This window comes from Xenopus tropicalis, chromosome 9, assembly GCF_000004195.4.
Source record: "Xenopus tropicalis strain Nigerian chromosome 9, UCB_Xtro_10.0, whole genome shotgun sequence".
Lineage (NCBI taxonomy): Eukaryota > Metazoa > Chordata > Amphibia > Anura > Pipidae > Xenopus > Xenopus tropicalis.
Genome location: NC_030685.2, coordinates 37,621,335 through 37,644,794, shown reverse-complemented (window position 1 = coordinate 37,644,794; position 23,460 = coordinate 37,621,335). Strand labels below are relative to the sequence as shown.

At 37.1% G+C, this 23,460-nt stretch overlaps 1 protein-coding gene across 1 annotated transcript in view; it reads right to left on the bottom strand.

Annotated features, from left to right (window-relative positions):
• Positions 1-23,460, bottom strand: part of grin2a (glutamate receptor, ionotropic, N-methyl D-aspartate 2A) — a 303,301-nt gene that overhangs the window by 63,302 nt on the left and 216,539 nt on the right. The window lies entirely within an intron of this gene.

The window sequence follows — 23,460 nt, the reverse complement described above, 5'->3', positions numbered from 1 at the left end:
CCTATTGAATTTAATTATTTAATGAATGTTCCTATGATTTTTTAGTAGACTTAAGACATAGGGGCAGATTTATCAAAATGTGAAAGAGTTGTAACCCATAGAGAGTTTTAACCACTTTCTATTTATTCCTGTGGGGCTTTTATAAGCATATTTATCAACGGATGAAAGTTAGTGTTCACCATTTGATCAATATGCTGATAAAAAAATCCCATAGGTATGAATAGAAAGTGGGTGAATTTTTCTGTGGTGAGTTCTAATCTCACATTTTGATAAACCTGCCCCTTAGACTTCAGACTTTTAGTAGACTTCAGATATGAAGAAATTACAGAAAGAAATCCAGAAAACCCCAGGTCCCAAGCATAATTGATAACAGGTCCCATACCTATATTTTAAACTGAACCATTTGTGTGGAAGCATGCCAATTGCTAATCAATAATTTTCCTATTGGTTTAGGTAGGTAGTTAGTTACTTATTATCTTCAGGGAAAAACATAAAAAAACATTATTTAGTATACCAAAGTATTATTACCTTTTAAAAGGCAAAGCCAAACCTTATTTTTCTTGCATAAATAAGGCTTAATTTTAAACTACAATCAAAGTTTGTAAATTTGTAAATAAAATTGCAATCAACAGCATTTTTTTCTGTGCTTTGCTATTACTTTCTCATTTTATCATTTGACTACAGTAACTATGCATCACTTATCAGTTCTTCTTTAGCCAGGACTACAGTTCCCACAATGTCCCACACTTATGTTATTTTCCATCTGTGCTGGTTTGTTGATCACAGAGGAATGCAATAGATAGACAGAATCTTCTTTTAGTTGAATTTACATTCCAAAATGAAATATATAGAGAAATCTGTTTAATATTTTTAAAAAAGGATTTTAGTGCAAAATGCTGCTACAGCACTATTAACTGATATGTTTAGACAGAATCCCTTTATCTAACTGTAGATCTTAAGATCACTATAGCATTTGGGTATTGCTTAGTTCTAAAAGAGTGGCCTCTGGTTCCTTTCTGTGTAATAAAAGGTCATCTGCTATCTGTCTACAATGTCCAAAGTACAAAAGTACCATCATCCTTAATGGTCCACCCTCATAGTTTAATTGATCCATTCCTTTAACTAGTTATGCTGCATGTTTCTGTACTGCATTAATATCCCTTTTAAGGACTGAGAACTAAAACTGCACTGTATGCTCATGGTAAGGCCTTACTAGGGATCTATAAAAATGGAAAATTCACAAAAAATTCCTGAATCCTTCTCAATTATGAATGCCCCTTCTGTATTTGGTGTAAGTTCATGCTATTTCTAGTGCATAACCTTGCATTTCTCAAAACTGAACCTCATTTTTACATTTTCTGCCCAGACCAAAGACAGACCCATGTGGTATATTATTTACAACACTCTAATTAGAAAATGTTCCATTTACCACAACTCTTTGGGGCCCATTCATGAAAGCACTATTTCTTTTTTTCAGAAAAAAATCATATTTTTTCTAATTTATAGAACTTTACGTAATGACCATGAAAATACCGTTAAAATTATGAGACTTTTTGTATTTTTCGCAAAGACTACGACAGAATTAATTCAAGCTTTGGTATTGTGACTATCTTTTGGCCAGGTTGGAGCTGCAGAGTGCCATTGAGTCCTATGGAAGGCTTCCAAAATCATGCATTGAAGTTTCAAAGTCTGAAAGGTTTTCGCGCCATTTACGATCATTCGGATCTGAAAATTTTGTGACTTTTGGATCGCAACCACGATATTTTCGTACAACCAAGAAAATAATTTTCACACAATTTTCGCACATCAAAAATATTGTGGTTTTTCCCAATCATGCTTTAATGAATGTGCCCCCTAGTGTCAGTTCTCTGTCCACGTATAAATATTATGATTCAGGCCAATATTCCTTTTGTGGTACTGGATCACAGCCATTAACACAATCTAAGTAGATTACCTCAACTGCAACACCAATATCTAGTTTTCTGTTTACTCCCTCTTAAAACAATATCATTTGTTTGACAATATCTATTGTGCATAAAACTATGTTGGAAAAACTCACAGTATTGTGATTTTTAATGTATTCAAGTGCCTTATCCCTTATAACCCCCTTCCATATCTTTGGTACCATCAATGTCAAACTAACAGGCCTATAGTTTTCAGGCTGCGTATGGGAACCTTTTTAAAGGGATACTGTCATGATTGTGTAAATGACACTGTTTACATAGCAAATAATTCAATCTACCATTTAAAATGTTATTCTTAAACCAATAAATGTATTTTTTTATTTGTAATATAGGTGTGTAGGCACCAGTAGCTGGAGGAGTCCCAAGTCGGACTTGGATTTCTTACTATTGAGTGCTATTCTGCTATCTAGTGGAAGCTGCTATCTTGCTACCCTGCTACCCAGCTATTTCTGATTAACTGCTGGGAGGGGGTTGATATCACTCCAACTTGCAGCTCAGCAGTAAAGTGTGACTGAAGTTTATCACAGCACAGGTCACATGGCTGTGGTACCCTGGGAAATGAAGAATATGGCTAGAACCATGTGAAATTAAGTTTGAATTTGAAAAATGGATTTCAAAGCAGGATTCTACTGGAGAAGCTCTATTAACTTATGCCTTTTGATAAAAAACATATTTTCCCATGACAGTATTCCTTTAAACATTGACACAACATTATCAATTGGCCAGTTATCTGGGACCAAGCCAGACCTAAAAAATCCTGGTAAACTAATCAAAGTGGTATTGCAATCACAAAGCTAAGCTCTTCTTAGTACTCTGGGAAGAGTACCATCCAGTCCTCGAACTTTGTTTACTATTAGATGTTCTAGTTTCTTTTGAACTTTTTTTTTCTGAGCTTTTTTCTCTGGAGTGGAGTAAAATAAATAAATATCACTAGGGATGCTCCAAATCTACTATTTTTGGGATTCAGCTAAACTCTGAATCCTTTTTAAAAGATTTGGCCAAATACTGAACTGAATCCAAATTCCAATTCGCATATACAAATAAGGCCATGGAAGGGTTAAAGAGAACCGTAAGTGAGAAAAGCTTCTGTGTTCATGTGACACAATTTTAAGGATTGAGATTCAGTTTGACCAGGCACATGGATTCGGCTGAATCCGAATCCTGCTGAAAAAGGGCTAATCTTGTCCATAGTAAGAGCAGTTCACATGTTTTTCTGTGGAAAGAGAGTACCGGCATTTCCTAGTCATCTGACTGGCTTTCTCAATTCAGAATTTATTCTGAAACAAATACAGCAAGTCCAGTTGATTTGATTGAGTTTGAGTTAAATAATAAAAATAGAAAAAAATAGAAAAATGTCCCTGATGTTTCCTTTTTCACAATTTAGCTCAAACTCATTTTTCAGATTCAGATCAAAAACCCTCACAGCTTTGGAAGCCATGGGGCACCTTTTTCAGCACTCTAAACCTGAATAACATATCACCTTTAATCTCTTTATAAATCACAGCTGCCTATGAATATTCTTTGAAAGCTGTTATGTCGCTTGTTTAATATCAAACCAAAATGGTACATATCCTGATTTGCTTTACCCAAATAACACAAAGCAGACATCTGTCCCCTTTTACTCTTCCTTCACCTTTCGAGTAAATATCTCATTCCTGCATTCATATGCAGTTTTCTAGAATCCCTGAAAAAATGTCCACGAATTATAATACCTTTGCCCAGTTAAGTCTCTTAATGAACTACTCATTAATTGCATGAACATTTAGAAAAAAGCTGACCTTAATTTACCCATGATAAATAGAATAGAATAGAATAGATAGTAGTTTCAAAACAACATTTCTACATTTAACAATGTCACATTTCATTTTACTGGACAATATTACAAGATACATTGGTAGAAAATAAAATAGGCATATATTGGTGTAAAGATTTGTAGTGATGAGTGAAAGCTAAATATAATAGTTTCATATTTACAAAGCAGTTAATAATGTGTAAGATGATAGTTAAATGAATTTTCTGTGTGCTCCAGAAAACTCTCTGCATATCATACAAATCAATAAACTTGTGACTCTTGAGCTTTGGAAATGGACTTGTGGAGGAATCTGAAATACAGCCCTCAGCTTGATTAAATCAATTGGGTGTCAGTGGTTCTCAGAACAAATGATAACTCTTTATTACAGAAATGTAAAACCATCACTTGGAAGGCAGTTACAAAAAATGCAGTGAAATTATACATCATTTACTCACGCAGAGAGTTTTGTAAAAGCATTTACCCATCAAGGATCAATAATTAAACAGTAGATTTAGTCAATTTGGAGGTGTCTAATCCTTAGGTCCCCAAGTGGAACCTAGGTGCGCTACAGTAGTCCCTAAGTCTGTAAATTTGCAGCCTTTTACTGAGCGTGGTACACCCAGACACTAATCCTTCTAAATCTCCTCGGCAAAGCTTCAGGCTGCTCTTTAGCTAACATGATCATAACTCTCACTCCTGGAGTGATCTATTACATTTCTATCCTGACACTATCACCACCCATTGGGCCCTAACCTGCACTCACCTTCCAGGAATGTGGAATCCAAAGAAAGAGGCAGAGCACATGTTGGCTTTCCCTTTTATAGAAAAGAACAATGACATTTACTGAACTGCCAGGAAAGGAAAAGAGCTTCCCCTCCCAACTGTAAATTAGGCCAAACTTAGCTGGGCAAAACCTAATTATCTTCAGTCCCCTACAAATGGATACCAGTAAAACACAACATACATACAGGTATAAGTCAAAATACATTCACCGTCATACAAGCATGTTTTGCAGAAATACTGGTGGGCCCCATCCCTAATGTACTATTAGACTGGGGGTACAATTGTAACATGTACAATGTACAGCAATACTGCACACAAACAAAATACTGCAACTGTTGCAGTGAATCGTGTTTACCAGTAAGGGCAAACTATCATTCATACATAATTCTGAAATTATATACTTACACTGTAAATAAAATATGATAGTGCTGTCTTATTATATTGGTAAGAGACATCCACAGTAAATGATCTTTGATCTAAGAAAACCTAAGCTGACACAAAATTGGTCTGAATTTAAGATTATCTGATTATTGCAGTGACAGAAGAAAAAGTGAGATCCTGTTTTAAAGTTTGAGTATACTTACAGGTCCTGACATTTGACAAGTGATAATAGTCCCAAAGCCTTCATTTTGTAGTGTTGGTGACTGTGAAGAACAAAGCTGGAAAAATTTTGTTTTTAAAGGAATTGCCATGTGTTTCCAGTATACCATACTAGGAAAAACCCATCTATTCCCAGTTACTTGCTTTTCATCAATGACCTACAACACCTTAGAGGCCTAACTGATATAAAAAAGGGGAAATTAAATTAAAATTAAGTACTGATGGGCTGAAGATAAAATATAAGTAACCTATTGAAGAGTGAATCACATGATCCTCATAAAAAATCTATGAAATAATACTTCAAAGGAATATATGACTGTGCCTAGGAACTATATATTCTAAGACGCAAAGGTGAGCTTGAATGATCAGTGACAGAGAAGAGGACATCAAAGGCTTGGATTAGCCTGGTTAACTTAATAGATGACTGACAGATATTTAAAATGCTGTCTGTACAGTGTAATAATGTCAAATTAAATAAACCAAAACAAAGTCATTGCAGAAAAATGAAATCTATAAAATATTGATTTTATTTGGGGTCTATAATTTTAAATATATAGAATTACAACACAATTATTTGTCATATACGGGTAATATTAACTATTTTTGTATTATGTCTTTAGCTTGTGTTAATTTCTTTGTTCCTGTAGGCGAACTGTAATGATATAGCTGGGCATCTGGTGTGATGCCTTTTGCACAGCTACAGTACAACTAATTAGAGACACAGAAATCTGGCAAGGTCTGTTCATCACAGAGATAGTTGTATAAGAATAAGTCTGCAAAACAGAATTTCTGCAAAAATAATATTTTACACAACATCCATACAGAGGCTTCACTTAATAGGAAGAGTTAATATCAAAAATGTAAATTAAATGAAATTATAAGCCAAAAGGAAAAGTTGCTGTTCTCTGAAACAGAAAGTCCTGGGGTTTAATATCTATGTAGCATTGTGCACGTTACTTAAATTCTGCACCTTAAATGCTAACTTTAGATTTAGGAGCCATGGGGCAGAACCCACTGTAACCATTACTTTTTGTGTTCATTCCTAAATAAAACATTATATTATAGTCATAAGAGTTCTGTGTTATTACACAGAGAATGAAAGCTGACTTACACTTTCTTTGCTAGAGTTTTATAAATTTTGGTCTCTGCTCAGCAATTCCAATTTGGCTTTAAGGAAGAAAGACTTGAGTACTTAAAGTGACAGGTACAAAACTTACTGGTTTGCTGATAATTCTTGTTTAACCAGTGATAATGATGCACACAAATCTATTCAGAGTATTGATATTATTCTAGGTGGATCTTCTGTTGAATCTGATAATTAGTTAAATTAGTTAATTGGTAGCTTTACAAGCACAGTATGCTGATGGAGATATTTGGTCATCAAGAGTTACATTGGTCAAATACTTTGCCATGCTTGTAAACACCTATTGATTGTTAGTATTTGTGTTTTACTCTGCAAAATGCAATGGTCAAGGAAATTGTAGACTGATTTGGTCTCAAATAAAGGGTAAGGGATGAAACTAAAAAACTATGTGTTCTTTACCATTTTATGGGTGTATTGATTATGTACAGTAGATGTTCCCATTTTAGTTGTTTTACTGCAGGATAACAACTTGCCAATCCCCAAAAATGATGTTAGTCATCATTATTTATTATTCATTGTCTTCAGTTACAGTACATCTCTATATCAATTGTGAACTGATTTGTAAGTAAAATGTAAAATAACAATTAGAAATTAAGTAAAATATGGTTTAGAAATGGGGAATTCAATGGATAACTAATGGAAAGGACAGATATTTAAAAGATTGTGAGGAGAAACCAAGCTCTTCAATATACCTGCCATACACAGCGTACAGATTCTGCAAAGCACACAGTTTCATTATACAGTATGCTCTTCTATAAAAAAAAATTTAAAAGAGGAAACAAAAGATATCAGGAAGGCAAATGTGTTCCTAGATCTCTATCTCTTTTGTTCACAATGATTGGTGAACCTGGCTGAACTAACTATTCTCATGCAGGTGTGGGATTTGCTATTAAGTTTTGACTAATGACAATTCTCTAGCTAAAACATTGCTGTTGCAAATAAAAAGTAAAATATTCCAGACAATTCATTATGTGAACAGGACATTATCCAATTCAGAACTCAGGTGTCTTAATGGCTACTTTACAAAGCACATTTAATAAATCCAAACACCTGTTTCACCTAAAAATGAATCACAAAATATCCAAAAAAAATTTTTCTGATATCCACGTTTATTTTCTAAGATAGATTTCTATAGAGTTATTTGAAGATCTCTTAGCTGATTTATACTTATATTGAGCCATCTCAATCAGGCCAGGATTTGTGGAGAGGCCACAAAGGCCCGGGCCTAGGGCGGCACAAATTTGGGGGTGGCATGCCACCCCGCCGCACCAAAATCTTAAAATTTTGTTCCCATAGGGAGCAATGGGGACTTCTCCCCACTACTCCATATGCAAGTGTGGCCTTCCGCGCTTGCGAGCATATGAACATGTTGTTCGCACATGCGCACTCGCGGGGGGCGGGGGGGGAGGTGGGGTGCAACTCGTGGGGGCGGCCTCAGGGCGCCCAGACTGGAAATCCGGCCCTGATCTCAATAAAACCCAGGAACCCAGCATAGAAGATGGACTCATGGAAATACTAGAGCTTCAGCTGTATATGGTACACTTGGCACTCTGCAACACATGAGTTTGAACTGCTGTAAAAAATAACATGATTAAAAGCTAAAACAGATTTTTTAAAAATGCTAATGCATATAATATCTGTTAATTTAGTTTTCCTATCACAAGCATATACATTAAATAGGGCAAGACCTTATAATAGCTTCTTTGGTACTTATTTCTTTACTACAGGACTCACTCATCTTTTAATTTTCATCATGTCAAGAGAGCAAGTTTAGCACTGATAATAAGGTGCTTATTGTTAAGCTGATGTCTACTATTCATACTATACTGTTTTAAATATCTTAGTATTAATATCATATTAATATGATTTCTATACGTTGTTGTCCTGACTCCTGACAGCTGTTGAAAGCATTATTTTTCTTGAGAGCAAGGACCATCAGTTCATGTCAGCTTTCAGAGAAATTTTAATAAGTTCAGTTTTTTAGCTTTAGTCTTTAGATGTTTTTTTTTTTTTTTTTAAATGACTCAGTGCACATGAAAAGAATATAGGAAAATGAATATGACTTCAGGCACCAACATTTCAAGCTACAATCTAGTACAAAAATGATTGCTGACATTCTAAAGATTTTTTTTTTGCTTAAAAACCACATCATATCAGAACATACTGTATGTAAAAAAAAAAAGTCCTCTCTCTTATTTCAGTCATGATTTAGCAAATAATGAGACAAACACAGACCTTTTAATAGAAACCTCCTTCAGAGAAATTTGTGTTTTTCAATTTATTCCATCTTGCACCCATCAGATTTCACCTTCTCAAACATATACATATACAACTTAGTCATCAAAGTCATATATTTAGGATGCGAGCTGCATATATGAAACTGTACCAAGATGTCATTTAAATGACTAGGAAAGCACATCTCAGTAGGAGGTGTCAAAATCATCCCCCCACCAGTGAAATAAATCACTTTTTCTTTTACCCCCCCCCCCGGGAGGTCCCCATTGCTCCATATGTGAGCAACATTTCAGTGTGGCTTGGGCAGCATGCTGCCCCTAAATTTGTGCTACCCTAGGCCCAGGCCTTTGTGGGCTCGCCACAAATCCGGGCCTGCTGGTTGGTGGTTGGTTTTCTCTGAAAAGAAGATAATCTATTTCACTGGGTGGTGCCTTATATTTAGTTTTTTTAGCACCCTCTAGAGAAACAGGCTTTCCTTAGCCTTTAATGCAAAATCTATCTGTACTCCCAAAAAAGAATTAGCCATTGACCAAAAAAAGTTCAAGAGGCCACACATGAGTTTCTAGCAAAGCAACCCAAATATTTCAAATAACAATTAAAGCTTGATTCACTGTGAATCCATCAGCTATATTTAGACTCATGTATGTGCAGTAGAGTAAAATCAATTACCTATGAAAGGTAAGTATGATGTCAGTATGGCACTGCAATAGTTTTTTCTGGTGATATCACAGGGAAAAAGTAATGCAGCTCTGTGCTGCTATGTTTCTTAACTTTTCAAGGTAACTAATTTTCTTCTAAAGCACATATGTGAGTCTCAGTTTTTCAGTACATGTATTCAAGGGGGGTACCTAACATGTTGGCCATCACCAGTGAATCCTTTCCTTATCCTTTAAATAAATCTGCATGCTCAGCTTCTATGCCACCAACTTTACCCCATGACTTTGAATGAAAAAATATGTAGTGCTGTAGAAGTTCTTTCCTGTTGAAAGAAAATGAATCCATGGAGGAGCCACAGTTATATGGAGGAACAGCATGTATCTCCACATGTTGCTGCTTATGTTTTGTAATACAGATGGATGCCCGGAATAAATTAAGTGATGAGAAAGAGCATCTGCTACCAGTGCACAGTACCGGTGTTTTGTAAGAATAACCTTTGACACAAAGTAGTAGTATGTGTTACTGGGCAATCCTAAATAGAAATTTGCTATTTTAAGAATAAAGGGAGCACCCTGGGATCATAGGATTCCCAATGCACACAAACAAGCCAAGGCACACATACATACTAGGCCGCATTAGGCAATGAATGGACAGAGTTCTGCCTTTTGCTTCCACGCTACTACTTCCTGTTACAGTAAGAGCTGCATTATTTCTGGTCATGTGATCTCTGAGGGAGCACACAGCTTATCACTAAATGGTGGATCAAGAGAAATAATGTAAAAGGGCAATATTTACTGATATATATTCCAGTTTGGTGAGATTCTTTTACAGCTCACGTAACATAATATAAATTGTCTTTTTGTTATGTATTCATTCTAGGAGTATAGTTTTCCTATCTAATCTAATGTTTCTGCCGGTACAACTGATTTATGGAGAGACTTCTATAACTTCAACATCTTCTCCAGCTTGGCCAGTCTTTCTTTATAAGTGAGACTTTCCATACTCTTCTTTGAACTCTCTCTAATTTAGTAATATCTTTTTTGACCACTGGAGACCAAAGTTACATAGTTACATAGGGTTGAAAAAAGACCAGAGTCCATCAAGTTCAACCCATCCAAGTAAATCCAGCACACACAACCCACACCTACCAATCTATACACTCACATACATAAACTATAAATACAACCACTAATACTAACTGTAGATATTAGTATCACAATAGCCTTGGATATTCTGCTTGTTCAAGAACTCATCTAGGCCCCTCTTAAAGGCATTAACAGAATCTGCCATTACCACATCTCTAGGAAGGGCATTCCACAGCCTCACTGCCCTCACCATGAAAAACCACCTACGCTGCTTCAAATGGAAGTTCCGTTCCTCTAATCTAAAGGGGTGACCTCTGGTGCGTTGATTGTTTTTATGGGAAAAAAGAACATCCCCCAACTGCCTATAATTCCCTCTAATGTACTTGTACAGAGTAATCATGTCCCCTCGCAAGCGCCTCTTTTCCAGAGAAAACAACCCCAACCTCGACAGTCTAACCTCATAGTTTAAATCTTCCATCCCCTTAACCACTTTAGTTGCACGTCTCTGCACTCTCTCCAGGTCATTAATATCCTTCTTAAGGACTGGAGCCCAAAACTGCACTGCATACTCAAGGTGAGGCCTTACAAGGGACCTATAAAGAGGCAAAATTATGTTTTCATCCCTTGAGTCAATGCCCTTTTTTATACAAGACAGCACTTTATTTGCTTTAGTAGCCACAGAATGACACTGCCTGGAATTAGACAACTTGTTATCAACAAAAACCCCTAGATCCTTCTCCATTAAGGAAACCCCCAACACACTACCATTCAGTAGATAGTTCGCGTTTATATTATTTCTACCAAAATGCATAACTTTGCACTTGTCAACATTGAACCTCATTTTCCAGTTTGCTGCCCAGTTTTCCAATTTTGTCAAATCGCTCTGCAAAGCGCCAACATCCTGCATGGAACTTATAGTTTTGCACAATTTTGTGTCATCAGCAAAAATAGAAACAGTACTGTCTATGCCCACCTCCAGCTCATTAATAAACAAGTTAAAAAGCAAAGGACCAAGGACTGACCCCTGCGGTACTCCACTAACCACACTGGTCCAATTAGAAAATGTTCCATTTACCACCACTCTTTGTACTCTATCCTTCAGCCAGTTCTCTATCCAATTACAAATATTATGTTCTAGGCCAATATTCCTTAATTTGATCATTAACCTTCTGTGTGGTACTGTATCAAACGCTTTAGCAAAGTCCAAGTAGATGACATCAACTGCCATTCCAGCATCGAGGTTCCTACTCACCTCCTCATAAAAGGCGACTAAATTAGTCTGGCAAGATCTGTTACGCATAAAACCATGCTGGCACAAACTAATAGTATTGTGAACTGCAATGTATTCAAGTACCCTATCCCTTATTACCCCTTCCAAAAGTTTTCCTACTACTGATGTCAGACTAACAGGCCTATAGTTTTCAGGCTGAGAACGGGATCCCTTTTTAAATAACAGCACCACATTAGCAATCCGCCAGTCTCTCGGCACCATGCCAGACCTCAATGAATCCTGAAAATTTAAGTGAAGAGGTTTGGCAATCACAGCGCTCAGCTCATTTAATACCCTGGGATGAATCCCATCCGGTCCTGGACCTTTGTTTACCTTTACATGTTCAAGTCTATTTTGAATCTCCTCCCGAGTAGAGATGTAGCGAACTGTTCGCCGGAGAACTAATTCGCACGAAAATCGGGTGTTCGCAAGTTCGCAAGTTCGCGAACTTTTAGCAAAGTTCGCAATTTTGGGTTCGCCTTAGCTGGAGCCAAATTTTGACCTCTCACCCCAGAGCCAGCAGATACATGGCAGCCAATCAGGCAGCTCTCCCTCCTGGACCACCCCCAGACCACTCCCTTCCATATAAAAACTGAAGCCCAGCAGCCATTTTACATTCTGCCTGTGTGTGCTTGATGAGTTAGCATAGGGAGAGAGCTGTGCAGGGGTTTGAGGGACAGTTTAGGTAGCTTTGCTGACTAGTAATATACTTTCTACTGCTCTGTATGTAGCTGCTGTGGGCAGCTGTCCTGGTGATCTCATCTACTGTAACCCAATAGTCCTTTTAAGGACTGCTTTTATTTTCTGATTACTGTTACTCTAGTCTTCTTTTCATTGTGTACTGCAGCTCCATCTGTGTGTGTTGGAGACAGGTGTGCTGCTCATAGTAGTGCACTAAGCACCAACCACACATTCACATCATTTTTTTTTATTTGTGTTTTTTTACTTTGCTACTGTAATTTATAGAGCCCAGTGCTATTAGTCTAGCTGTGTTGGGGACTGGTGTGCTGCTCCTAGTAGTTCACCCCCAGCACCAACCAGAGATCACTTTTTTTTTATTATTAATTTTTTTTTTTTTTAAATTTAAGTTACTGTTCTTTAACATGTCCAGTGCTGTTTGCTGTCATTCATAGTAGTGCACCAAACACGTTACACATAGTAGTGACATTGCATTGCAATAAAATCACCTGAGCGATGTTTTTCCACCAGCAATAATATATTCCATATGCATTACTGCAGCGTTTTGTCTTTGCGTGTGAACCCACTGTAACCTTTACACGACTTGATTGGCATGTAGACGCCGGATGTTTTAAAGCAGTTTATTACACAAGTTTAGGAATGTAGTGTGATTTCTGCCCTTTACAGCACAAAACGCAACGCTGTGTCAACAACGTATTTTTCAGAGAAGTTTTTGCCCTTGATCCCCCTCCTGCATGCCACTGTCCAGGTCGTGGCACCCTTTAAACAACTTTAAAATCAGTTTTCTGGCCAGAAATGGCTTTTCTAGGTTTTAAAGTTCGCCTTCCCATTGAAGTCTATGGGGTTCGCAAAGTTCGCAAAAGTTCGCACTTTTTGGGGGAAGTTCGCGAACGGGTTCGCAAACTTTTTTTGTGAGGTTCGCTACATCTCTACTCCCGAGTGACCCATGCGTCAGTAGCCAAATTACTAGAACTGGGCATATTAAAAGGGAAGCCTTCATTAGCTGGCTCCTCAGATGTATAGACAGATGAAAAATAAGAGTTCAAAATTTCTGCTTTTTCCCCATTCTCATCAACCAACTTACCCCACCGTGATAATAAGGTTCCCACCCCTTCTTGCTTCATTTTTTTACTATTCACATAATTAAAAAATAATTTTGGATTCTTTTTACTCCTAGCTGCAATATCCCTTTCCATCTCTATTTTAGCTTGCCTGATAGCTTTTTTGCATGCTTTATTTACTTCCTTGTACCTGATGAAAGTCTCTGCTGTCCCAGCTAACTTGAATGCTTTAAAAGCACGTTTTTTCTTACCAACCTCGACAATAACACTTTTATTCAGCCATAAAGGTTTTGCTTTGCGATGCCTCTCCTTGCTTACAAGGGGAATATACTGTTGTGTATACCTGCAAAGCAATGTTTTAAAGATGTTCCATGTTCCTTCTGTGTCTAACCCCATGAAAAGCCTTTCCCAGCTGACACATTGCAGAGATGCCCTTATACTGGCAAAGTCTGCCCGTCTAAAATTGAGCGTTTTAGTTACTCCCTTATAGCGTTGTCTCTGCAGCATTATCTCAAAGGAGTCCATGTTGTGATCACTGTTCCCCAAATGCTCACCCACACAAATGTTAGAGATGAGTTCATTATTATTAGAAATCACCAGGTCCAAAATAGAGTCATTCCTAGTAGATTCTTGAACCGCCTGAAATAAAAAGTTGTCATTTAGCATATTTACAAACCCCCTCAACTATACGGGGTGGTTTATAGCATACACCAATGATCATTTTCTTTGTGACCTTCAGCCCTACTGAAATTTCTACCCAAAGAGATTCAACGTTTTCATTGGTAATGTCTTTATTACATGGCTTTAAATCTGACTTTACATAAAGACAAACCCCTCCACCCTTTTTAATCCCTCTGTCCCTCCTAAAAAGTCGCATTTATCATCCCACCAGGTCTCAGTGATACCTATTAAATCATAATTTTCAATACATGCAATAGCTTGCAGCTCCCCTAATTTACCCGACAAGCTACGCGCATTAGCCAGCATGCAGCGGAGATTACTACTTCTCCCTCTGATGTTTACATTAGCTAACGGAGAGTTAGAGCTAAGGCAAATATGAGACTGTTTTCCTTGTAACGGAAGCTCCTTATCTGATAAACTATATGCCCCCTTCACTCCTCCCCCACAACCCTTTGCTAGTCCCCCTGCCCCGTCTACACTAATTTTCCTATAGAACTCTAGCTCACCCCCCCTTTTCTAGTTTAAACACTCCTCCAACCTCTTAACCATTCTCTCCCCTAGCACAGCAGGGGAGATACCCTCCCCAAAGTAATTATAAACAAGCTAAATAATAGTGAACCACATACAGAACTCTGTAGGACCCCAACAAGAACCCCACTCCAAGCAGAGATTGCACCATTGACAAACTTCTTGTATACAATTCCATGGCCAGATTCCTATCCATGTATAAACAAGTTTACTAAAACCTTAGTTTAGAAAGCAGTAATTTGTGGGACACTTTATCAAATGCTTTGGCAAAATCCAAACAGATCACATCTATGGCAACCCCGCTGTCCAACTTATTATTAACCCCATCAAAAAAAGTAATTAGATTTGTCTGACATGACCTGTCCTTCATAAATGCTGATTACTACTCATAATGCCATTCACCATAACATAATTTTTAATATGATCCCTCAACTAGCCTTCAGATAACTTGCCCACAAAATATGTCAGACTTACATCCCTTTTAAAGTGCTGAATCAGCTTTTCTCCAGTCCACAGGTACCATACCAGATATAAGGTAGTCTGAGAAAACCAGAAATAATGGCCTGGCTAAAAGTTAACTAACCCCCAAGGGTGTATTCCATCTGCCCTGGTGCCTTGTTCACATTCATTTTCAGTAAACCTTTATGTACTGTATCCTGTGTCAACCACTGACTAGATTGAACTACCAGGTTGGTCTTAAAACTCTGACTCCTCAATAGTATTCACTGAAAAAAACAACTGATTAAGCACATTTTCCTTTTCTTTTTTTGCCTTGCTGATTGCTGTTTTTCATTTAGGTATACCATACATTCTTAGAAGTATTTGAAACACCTATTATGATGTAACGCTTATGAAATGTGTTGTACAGTAACTACAATACTACAGAGACTAATGGAATAGATAGCACCTGTCAACAGATGTCCAAACGTGTCCTAGATGGAGTGTTTTAAACCTTAACTCAGAATAACTGGTTATGCATTTGAGACATTTTATAGAAGTTGCAAATGAGATGTTGAATTTTCAGTTCCCTTATTACAATTTAATAATTTACAATATAACTTATCTAGGAATTTCAAATGCTTCAGAGTTCAGAGCTACACAATGGGAATGAAACATACTTATAAAGCCCTAGTAATACTATAGTAAACAGCTAAAATCATTAAAAAATTGATTCCCTATTAAAAAGCTGACAAGAGAATTTAAGTAAACAAAGAATTTAAGTAATTTAATTAACTATACTACTGTTTAAAGTGTATATTTGAGCCATTCAGACATATGTGTCTGTACGCAACAGCGTACTCATGCACACGCAGTGCAATTACGTCATCATGCAGAAGCCTATGCTGGTCACCGTATAGAACTGTATATGATGACATCATTGCAATATGCATGAGTGAGTATGCTGTTTCGTATACGTGGATGCGCGCTCTGAATGCATGCGCAGTTCAGCATATACTTACTTCTGTAAGTATATTTTCTAATCTGCCACTGCAGGTAACTAGTGATGAGCATTAAAAAAAGATGCATGAGTCAAAAAAAAGTGCGGCACATGCAAATTTTTCCATAGTTTCACGAATTTTTCGCCGAAGCAAAACTGGACAGATTTACTAGTCACTACAGGTAACATTTCAAATTGTGGGCTTTTGCTACCAGTTTACTTATGCTTGCATTATCCTCTCTGCCCAGGGCAATTTAAAAAGTATCCTGTTCAAAATACCTTTGCAAAATCAAAAGGGAAGCTGAATATGTTTCTCCATCAGCACTTTCTTAAAACTATAGTAAAAGGTCTAGCAGTGTTGAAACCCTACATCTTGTTGCAAAGTGAGCTACATAGTTAAGTTGAATTGAAAAGTCCATCAAGTTTAACCCCTCCCTTACCAGGGACCTATAAAGAGGCAAAAGGATGTTTTCATCCCTTGCGTTAACACCCTTTTTATGCAAGACAGCACTTTATTTGCCTTTAGTAGCCACAAGATGTTATCTACAAAAATCTCCAGATTCTTCTCAATTAAGGACATCCCCAACACATTACCATTTAGTGTATAACTCACATTAAAATTATTCCTACCAAAGTGTATGCATTTTTCAACATTGAACCTCATTTTCTATTTTGCTGCCCAGTTTTACAATTTTGTCAAAGCGCTCTGAAAAGTGGCAGCATCCTGCATGGATGGAACTCAAAGTCTTGCATATTTAGTATCATCAGCAAAATAGAAACAGTACTTTCAATGCCCACCTCCATGTTATTAACAACCAAGTTTAAGAGCAGAGGACCAAGGACTGACCTCTACAATACTCCACTAACAACACTGGTCCAATTATGTTATGTGAATATGTTCTATTTACCACCACCACTCTTCGTAATCTACTGTATCAGTCAGCCAGTTCTCTATCCAATTACAAGTATTACATTTCAGGCCAATATATGTCAATTTTATTATTAACTTTCTGTGTAGTACTTCTGACATTCACTACCATCCCAGCATTGAGGTTCCTGCTCACCTCCTCATAAAAGGCAATTAAATGCATTTGGCATAAACTTATGGTATTATGACTAGCAATGTATTCAAGTATCCTACCCCATATTACCTCTTCCAAAAGCTTTTCTACCACTGATGGCAGACTAATGGGCCTATAGTTTTCAGGCTGAGAACGAGATCCCTTTTAAATAATGGCACAACAATAGCAATTCGCCAGTCTCTAGGCACCATGCCAGACCTCAATAAATCCTGAAAAATTAAGTGAAGAGGTTTGGCAATGAGCTAAGCTTGTTAAGTTCCTGGACCCTTGTTTACCTTTACATGTTCAAGTCTCTTTTGAATTTACTCTTGAGTGACCCATGCATCATTACTAGAATTGGGTGTATTGAAAAGGAAGCCTTCATTAGCTGGTATCTCAGCTGTGGAGACTGATGAAAAACAGGAGTTTAGAATTTCTGCCTATTCTCTGTTCTCATCAACCAACTGACTCCCCTGTGATTATAAGGGTCTCACTCCTTCTTACTTCATTTTCTTACTATTTACATATTTAAAAGATAATTTTGGAAGCTTAAGGGTTACCAAATCTGGGACAATTCTAATACATAACATAATTTGCTGGGCTACAGATTACAAAGTGACTGCATTAAAATTTAATACACTCAGTGCAGCTCAGTTTCTAGATGGGGTTTCCCCAATATTTCACATGATCTGGTAACTATATTTTAAAATTACTTGAAAGTATAAGTATTACTTTAGTCTATATTGTTAGTGGTGCTAAAAATCACTATTTTTACATAGGAAAAAAGAGAAAAATTAAATCACTGTCCCAGTTCCTTCTGTTTACCCTACCTTTGTCCCTGTGCTATTCACCCTATTGCTATAAACCATTCTGTCACTCAGTAGCTTATAAAGATTTATAGTGTGAGGGCAATAATAAATCCCAGCACCCTGCCACCTTCAAAACACATTATGTAATATTTCATAAAATGAGAAAGTCAACGAGAAGGGTACAAACATAAATCCATTCTACCCACATTTTAAACACCTTACCACTTACATACTGTAGGTGTTACACAAATGTCCAACTTTGCATACTATTGTTAATACCAAATGTTTTGAATGGATTAATGTTTTGTAAAACAAAAAACAGCAGCTGAATTAGGCCACATTATCATTTGTCAGTCTTATCTTTATAAGAAATTTTGGCTCCAATCTCCACCAAAAATTTATTTTTTGCCAAAGTACAATCAAATCCCTGTATATCACAAATCAGCACAGGCTTTCGTAACAAGAACAATGTGCTTAAGAGGGAAAACAACATTATCAGCATCACCACAACCACAATAGAGATTAAGAATGAAAGTTTAACTTCTGCTTTAGTATTTAGTGACTCTACTAAATATTGTACTGTTTCTTTCTTCTGACACTTTAGAAAAAAGGGGAAATTACAGAATGCAAAGCTATACATTTGAACCTCTATGCTATCCATGCTTAGATATACAATAAAGTAATCTTTTTAAACTGCCTTTATTTTCCAGTATGTTGTTTCTTATCACATTATAAAATGTGTGATTCAGTTGTATTTCTAATCAAATGCACACTTAAGAAAAGATTGGAATATATTTATTGATAAGCAAGTGTTTTTGACAGGTACAGGTCTGTGGTAAAATCTGTCATTCTGTTGGTTGCAAATCTATAAATTCTCAATGCAGTTGGTTTTGCTTTCATTTTTGGAGAGACAGCTGCATTTACTACAGTGCATTATAAATGGAAAATTAAAAGATGGGGGTTTGGTCAATCTGATTTGGAAAATGTCTGGCCTTGGCATCTAGGAAAAAAGGATATCAACATATGCTTTAAAAAACAAAAAAACAAAAAGCACAGACTTTGCTCATCACTAACCATATCTTTTATGTTCCAATAATTCCAAATAAATATTCATTGACACTTAAGTGTTGTATTATATTTTAGATTCTCTTACTGATAAAATATATAATAATAATAGCCTGAAAAAAAATTAACTTAGTGGAGTTAATATTTTATTGAGTTTCCATCTATCAAATTAAATATTTGTGAAAAAATAGTAGAGAAAATGGAATAATCAAATTATTAATGAATGTCTATGAATATTTTCATTCATCCAGGGCATGGTATATCTAGTATAAATAAATTTAAAGCAACTGGACTTGTTTAGTATTAATGAATGGTTAAAATTCCTATATGCTAAAATAAGGACTTTCTATGATAGTGGTTTTCAGACTTTGGAGTCCCACTTTCGTGCACTTGCCAATCATTGGCTATCATCAGCCTATGATTAAGTGCCAAGTGCACAAAACACACAAGGCTATTATGTAGTCCTCGTGGGATATGCGAGTGCCTGCCATATGTATTGATCTGTCCCTCAAGCTGTAGGTCTGGGGCATGTGCACCAGACCTCACAAATATACTGGTGAGCTCATCTACTTCAAAATTGTGGATATACACCATTTTTATTTCTCTCTTGCTACAATTGTATAAAGCCATGTTGTATCAATTTTATAATTTCCTAAATCTGGATGATTGACTTTATTTAACCTTTAGGCTTGCCCCATATCATTGCTGGAGCCCCCATGGTGGGGCAGCCTTAAAGTTTGCAATGATTTCTGATCATTTGTGGCAATAAAAGTCAGAAACACCAAATCCAGCATCATTTCTTGTGCACTTTATAGCTATTTTCTGTTCTGTTCTGTATTTTTACAAAATAATACATTTCTATGGTTTACATTCTTTAGTATATATTAATATTCCATGTTGCAGGGTATAGACAACACTTTGAAAGAACTGTGACACCCACAATAATATACTTTTTTGAGATTCCCAGAAACATTAGATCAAAATTAAAAGTCTACATAGTCCTGTCTGATCAGCACATCCATGTTCCCAATTTTCTCAATTGAAGCTGATATGCTAAACAGTAGATAACCTGAAACTGAGAATAGTGGTTTTGTAAATTCATCTTTTAGCTGACAAAGTAAAAAGCTAATTTTATAATGAGTAATGTTGTTTAATGGAAAGGAAAGCCCTGGAGCTATACGTGCAGGGGCTGCATGACAAAGGAACTGAATGACCAGCAGCCAGATTACACTGGTTTGTGTTTAAAGATTGGCAGAATCAGATGTAGCTGTGATTGGGTGAGAAGCAATGAGTCAAGGCAGGGGAAATCTGGACTGGGGGTGGAGAGGGATATGATGTCACAAGAGAAACAGTTCACTTCCTACCTTCTGAGCAGATGGATACATCCCACTCTCCCTCCCCTGTTTTTTTAATATTTTGTGAAATGTTAGGGGTTTCTCTTCTATATGTTCTCATATTATCTATTAATAACCAAATGTGGATGTCTCCTTTATGCACTGTTATATTGTGGTTTCGGTTCCGATATGCAGTGTTAATGTGATTGTCTGCATGGTATCATCATGTTAAATGAATGCCAAATGCTTGATCCAGGGAATGTTTCCATGGAGACACTGCTGATTGGTGGGAGATGCAGCTCCTGCTGGTAGCAGAGTTTGGGGCCATCCTCTCTGTAGGTAGAGGCAGTCTAATACTCAGTGGTGGATATAATGACATAGTGCTCAAATCTCAAATCTTCAATGAGGAACGGCATAGCATAGTAGGGATCTCTTATGAAATTTTGGCTTTGAATATTGCCTTTGGGTGAGGCTGGCAAGTTCCTATTTATCTGATAAAAGGTGAATAAATTCTGGGGCCATTTTATATGGGGTGCCGTTTGTCCAAAGTACATTTTGTCTATAAAAATACATTCTATATACAAAAAGCGATCCCCAGTAGACAGTTATTATATTACAAACTCCATTCTGTAAATTTTAACAAGCTTTCTGTCTCACAAATGTATAACATCCATACAAAAAAACAGTTATGTGTAAAGTTTCTTACAGAAAAGTTGGCAACTGAAGTGAGGGGCTCCTGGGGTGGACACCCCAGTGCAACACCACGTAGACACATAATACATTGTATAAATAAATGATGATCCCCCTGAAGTACAAATATGTAAATTATCCCTTTTGTTTGCACATAGTACTGATGTATGTTGTAATTGAACTACAGCTAACTAGGATACTGCTCATAAGGCCTACACATCATACTATACAACCAACCTGTCTGTATCAAGTTTTGAAATCGTTGAATCACATGGCTATGTGTATTATGTAGTAGTTGAACTAAAGCTAAGCACATTATTAATAGAGTGCTATCAGCTAACTGCTGCAATATTACAGCTAGGAGGAGGACAGACATTGGAGCCTAACAATCATCTACAAAGTTTATTAGGGACACTACTATAGTGGGGGAATTATACAAACTTGTGCAACTTCATATTGCAGTGTAAAGATATGAATCAGCTGGTATCCTTGGTGGGAGGAGCTTATGTTATATGGGTTTGTGCTCTACTCACTGGTGTATTTAGTGTCTCACATATACTGAGTTACACTGCTACTATAAATATCTGTTTGTATATTATATTTTACTGAGGGCCCCCACATGAGTGGTTATTCTGCTAATGTTAGATTTTTTTTAAATAATGCTATTAATATCTTGTGTTTTATTGACTTGTCAGGGGTAGGGTTGCTACCCGGCCAGTATTTTGCCAGTCTAGCTAGTCAAATACCAGGCAGGGCCGGAGCCAGTATTGGGAATTTACCAGTCTACCTGTCATTCTACCTCCAGCCTACCCTCAACCTGAACAAAATTCCTAATAAAGCCAGGCTGTTATTGCCCATACACACAGGGTTTCTATTGCTCCGCCTCCAGCCTGCCCACCTATATCACTGGTCCAACTCCTTCAACATCATCACTCCTCCCCCTATATTGTTGTCTCACCCCCTCCATGTCACCAATTTGCCCCTCAGGGTCCTACTTCCACTCCCTTAGCTTGAGCAAGAATCTTTCTAAAAAAAAAAAGGGGGGGGGATCATAATTAGGCCTATTATACTTAGCTGTACAATCCAGAGAAACATCATTAGATCAGTTTTGTACAACAGAATCAGTACAGCATTAGGGTGAAGACACACGGCGCTACCAGTAGCAGCTACTTGTTGTGGCTACTAAAACAGGCAATGCTTATGATTTACTCAACATGTATTTTAGCAGAGGCAAGTCTCAGTACTGTCCTAGGCAGGGGATTTTCTGGAGTTTAGTAGCTGTGTCTTCACCCTTATAGTTCTCATCAACCTATAATACATGCCATTTAAAAACCTGTAGGGTTTAACAGCCCTTTTAAGAGTGTTCTTTGTTAATGGTTATTGCTAAGCAGCACAGCAGACATTAGAGGGCGCCTCTATATCAGGCCACACATCATCTTTGCACTGGGGATGGTGCAGCCATGTGGGGCAGAGCTGGCAGTTTTTTACCTTGTTAATTAAATCCTACTAAGGGCTCTGGCACACGGGGAGATTAGTCGCCTGCGACAAAACACCCTGTTCGCGGGCGACTAATCTCCCCGAGTTGCCTTCCCCTGCCATCCCACCGGCGACAATGTAAGTCGCCGGTGGGATGGCACACGCGGCGGCGCGATTTCAGGAAATCGCAGAAAAAGACTCGCGAGACTCCCCGTGTCCCAGAGCCCTAACAAATCCTCCTTTGTGTGTGTGGGGGGGGGGGGGGGGGAAGGGTCAACACTTTATAGAAACAATTCAAACAGTGGGAAGAAAGACCAGTAAATGGACTTCAATTAAAACTTGCATGTTATTGGATAATGAATATACTTGCTTCTTATTGGTTCAGTAATTTGACTGACAGTGTTGTTTCACAGAATGGATATTTTATCAGTTTTGTGGAACTGAGTATTCATTTTGTTGATAGAATTAATTTTGTGCTATAGAATTTCACTTTTTGTCACAAGCATCTATTTTGTCATGAGTGTCTAGCTTGGAATATGCTAGTCAGTTACACCTTTATATATTTTGTGCAAAGTTTTGTTTTACATAATTCATTCTGTAAAAAAACTTGTTCTGCTGTATGGATGTTATTTATTCGTGAGACAGAATGCTTGTTAAAATTTACAGAATTGAGTTTGTAATATAATTATATCCTTTTGTGCATAAAATGTATTATTTTCACAGAAATATGTCTTTTGTATATTTGTTATCAGTGTATATGGCCACACATTCATTCTCTGTACTGGGGATTGTCCTTTGTATACTGAATGTATTTTTGTAGACAAAATGTACTTTGGACAAACGGCACCCCATAATTTTACCCATTCCTGGTTTTTTATTTAGGTATGTAACAATGGGGTTCAGAGGGATGGTTGAAAGCAAAGGGTCCATTGAGGAGTCCCCTTGTCAAAATAATTTGTCTAAATTAACGAATAGATCTTTTAATTGTTACAAAAAAAGGCTCTAGATCATAACTAAGAAAAAAGCATTTTACATTTTTAAGTATATGTAACCTGTCCTTCTAAATGTACATTACACTGAAACCAAAG